This window comes from Rhinolophus hipposideros (genome assembly GCF_964194185.1).
Source record: "Rhinolophus hipposideros genome assembly, chromosome: 13".
In the NCBI taxonomy this organism is placed as follows: Eukaryota; Metazoa; Chordata; class Mammalia; order Chiroptera; family Rhinolophidae; genus Rhinolophus; species Rhinolophus hipposideros.
The window spans coordinates 12663169-12667626 of NC_138059.1; positions in this window are offsets into that span (position 1 = coordinate 12663169).

Sequence of the window (4458 nt, forward strand, 5' to 3'; positions counted from 1 at the left end):
AACGTTGGTGTTATCAGCACCACGCTCTAACCAACTGAGCTAACTGGCCACCCCAGACCAACATATTTTGATCTTTCCCTGAAACCTGCAGCTCTTTCAGAGTTCCTCTTATCAGTGAATGCCACTACCATCCATCCAAATGCTGAAGCCAGAAACCTAAAGCTTCCCTCTCCCTCAGCTTCCAATTCATCACCAAGTCCTGATTAGAAAAATTAAATGTCTCTCAGTTCTCTCCATTTGGTTCACTAGCTTGCTCAACCCACTGTCGTCACGTGCCTATACTGCCACAAGAGCCTCCCAATTGGTCTTGCTTTCTACTCTTGCCCGTGCCGTCCATTCTCCACCTAGTAGCCAAGATATTCTTTTAAGGAACTCACATGTTATACCATCATTTGCATTTGCTCATGCTCATTAATGCTTCCCATTGCAGATTCTTATTACGGTTCCTGCCTACCTCAGCTTCATCTCCCCATCCCTCTGGCCACAATACTCCAGCCATGCTTAGCCTTTTCCCAGTTCTTTTTTTCTCTGCCTCTGGGCTTTTACCTGCTATTTCCTTTGTTTAGAATGCTCTTCCTTCCACCAATGCATGTCTAACTCCTATCCTTCATTTCTCAGCATAAACATTACCATCTTAGGGAAGTTTTCCTGACCCCCCCCCCATTAAATCGATTTTTTAAACCTATTAAAATAGATTTCCTATTTTAATCTCATTTAATCCCCAGTATTCTTACATGACACTTCATAATTTGTAGCTGTGTATGTTAAAGTGTTTAATGTTTGTCTCACCACAAGACTGTAGACTTTCTAAGGTCAGTAACTGTTTTGTTCTATGATTGTAGATTCAACACTCCATAATAGGTCCATAGTTGATGGCAAATAAATATCAGTTGACTTAATGACGGGGTAATGGATAAAGAGAGCAGAAGATTAAGGACCAGATTAGGAAAATAATGAAGTTAACAGAACATGGAGGCCCATGGGGTTGAAACCTGTCTAATTAAAAGCTTTACGTAGTAAAATAACTGGAAAGACTGGGAGGTTGTGGGGTTTTTCATTTGTTTTGTTTTTTACTAGCTTTGGAAACAAGCACAAAATACCAAGAAATGTATTTATACGTAAATATATATACATACATAAAGTATATACGAAATACGTAAAATTAAATAAATTTCATTTATTATATATAAAAATATATAGGGATGACAGCAGCCATCGTTAAAAAGTTGGAGTAAGAGCAGATGGGTTTTATTGGTTAAGATTCTTTTACTTGCAAGCAACAGAAATTTTCTCTGGGTAACTAGCAAAAGCATGTTTTTGAAAGGATGTAAGTTACCGCATGGATGGTCAGAAAACCAAGAGTCAACTGAGAGAATCTGGGCTGCTCCAAGCCCTTGCAGCAGTTCTAAAAGTAGTTGCTAGCAATGTGACTCAATAAAGACACCCAGGCTCAGTGATTCTGTTTTAGATTTCAAAGTTTCCCCTAACAAAGAGTTGGATTGGTTATGATGTGCCCCCTAGCTATGGCCAGAAGCCAAGGTCATATAATTTAGACATTGCTATAGGAAACCCCCGTTATAAGAAAGTGTGAACTGGGCCTGAGGTGGTTGGATCGCCAAGCTCCTAAGCCGAGGTCACGGGTTCTATTCCCACATGAGCCAGTGAGCTGTGCCCTCTACAGCTAAGATTGTGAACAACGGCTCTGCCGTGTGCTGGCGTGAGAGGCGGGCAGCATGAGCAGCCGGCAGCTCCAGCCCTACACAACTCCACTGAGAAACCGCGGCTGGAACCGTAGTGCGGGGCGGGGGGAGGGAAGGTGGAAGAAGTGGGGGAGTGTGAACCCAGCAGCCACCCTGAGAGTTGTCTGTCATCAAGGTTAGCAAAGCCACAATTTACTGACAGTTTCTAATGTGCTTTTAAGCCAGTTATTTGATATATGTGGTGAACACTCACCTTGTGTGCAGTACCTTGTGTGCAGTTTATACACAATATCTTATTTAATACTTACAAACACCCTAGGAGGTAAGTTCTTGTATTCATTTACAAATAAAGGAACGACGCATTGATAGATGAGGTAATTTACTCAGTTTCACACATAAGTGGCAGAAGCAGGATTCCACTAATTCTGTGTGATCGAAACCCATGTGTTCGGTTAACTCCCCTGAACAGACACTACAGGTGCCCTACTCATATGCTCTTGGCATTCAACATTCCAATATATGCTCTTGGCAACCTCCTGCAAACATCTGTAACCCACCTGAGGGTTTTCTGATAGCCCATGCTGGATGTGAAGGGAGGTTAACATCCCAGGAATAGCTGCCAACCAGACATAGATGGGAGTCGGTGAATGATACCCCAGCAACCTTGCCCCTCAGGCAGAACAACTCAGAGGTGTGTTCTGAATTGTTTTTTCTAAGTTCTCCACTAGGGTTGAGCCTGAGGTCTCAGAGCAACACCTGCCTGAAACTGCATTCTGTATCAGCTCCCTTCCCTTCCGTGTCTCACTGTACTCCCCTGCTTATACTTCTTGGCATGACCTGCCAAATAACCACTTACTCCATCCACATCCTTTACTCAGGCTCTGCTTTTAGGGAGAACCCAAGATTCTCACTTCCTTTATAATGTAAAAGTAGAAAAATATGAAAGGCCCCAATGATAACTATACATTTTTTTAGGTCTCTCAGCTATTATTGAACCTCACAAACCAGCATTAATTTTATTGTGACAGCCTAACTGTTTTCAAATTTCTTCCAGTTTCAAAGATTGTCTTTATTTTGTAGCAGTGTTAAATTATGCCTTTATTCTGTTTTTAAGAAGGACAGTCTGGAAGTTTTATGTTTAGGCTATGTAACTTTAGTATGCAAAGGTTGGAAATGAAATCATTACATTTGAGCAATCAACCCTGCCAACATCCAAGCTCTGGCTGGGAGTCAGAGAACAGCATTTAACATGCAGTGAGAGGCTCTTGGAATACTACTACCTTCAGAGCACATGCCAAATCAAAATGATTGAAACATTCAAAAGATACAGGGACTAAAAGATTTAATGCATCACAGAGTGGCAAACATGGGTACCCAGGACATGCAGACATTGTGAGCTACAAGAATTTGTTTAAAGGACCATTATGAAACTTCAACTGGCTTCAAGATGGGTGGGGGGGGAGAGGGGGACTCATTGCAACAGATAATGTATTCATGAAATAATTTGGAAACTGATTACGTGTGATGAATCCTAATTATAGCTATTAACTGGTGAATATTTAGGAAAAGCAGGGTCTTAAAGACACAAGCTTTTGCTTTAATTATTTAGGAAGAAAAATAAGTTAACCCAATCTTATGTTGTATAATTATTTTCTTCATTCAGTTTACATGTTTTATATATAAGACCACAGCGTATGTCTCTTTTCTGTTTCTTCCTTAAATTTTTCTTAAGTCTCCTTCCCCACCCCATTAGGGAGAAAATGTAAATTACCACCATCACTCAAATGAATTCCCTGGTTTCTTCTGGACCTTCACCTCACAGCTGTTGCATGAAATATGGTCACTAAAATACTAGCTAAATGAAAACGTCTAACCAAAATGACAGTTTTCTAATATTCTTATACCAAATAACTGCAGGAGAAGAAACAGACTACTAAGCATGTTTTTCTTTCATTTAAAAATAGCTAATCTGGAAGTATATCAAAATGCTAATAATGGTTAGGAAGGGTGAACCATGAATGGATTCTTATCTCTTATTTTTTTTAAATTTCTACAAAGTGATTATATTCCTTTGGCAATGAAAATATTTTTAAAAAATTTAAAAGTTGCTTTTAAGCTATAATTATTTTAATTATGAAAGCTAAACTAAGGGCCAAAAGGATCAGAAAAAAATATCCCCATGTATATAAACTGAAAAGTTATGTATTTCTTAATTTTTTATAGTGTCCCTCAACTGTCTTCAGCAAATATTTTTCAAAACAGTTGTTAAATGAGAAACAAAAACTCATAGACACAGACAATAATTTAGTGGTTACCAGAGGGTAAGGGGGTGGGGGGTGGGTGATGAGGATAAAGGGGATCAAATATATGGTGATGGAAGGAGAACTGACTCTGGGTGGTGAACACGCAATGGGATTTATAGACGATGTAATACAGAATTGTACACCTGAATCTATGTAAATTTACTAACAATTGTCACCCCAATAAAATTAAAAAAAAATAGCTAATCTGGAAGTATATCAAAATGCTAATAATGGTTAGGAAGGGTGAACCATGAATGGATTCTTATCTCTTATTTTTTTTAAATTTCTACAAAGTGATTATATTCCTTTGGCAATGAAAATATTTTTAAAAAATTTAAAAGTTGCTTTTAAGCTATAATTATTTTAATTATGAAAGCTGAACTAAGGGCCAAAAGGATCAGAAAAAAATATCCCCATGTATATAAACTGAAAAGTTATGTATTTCTTAATTTTTT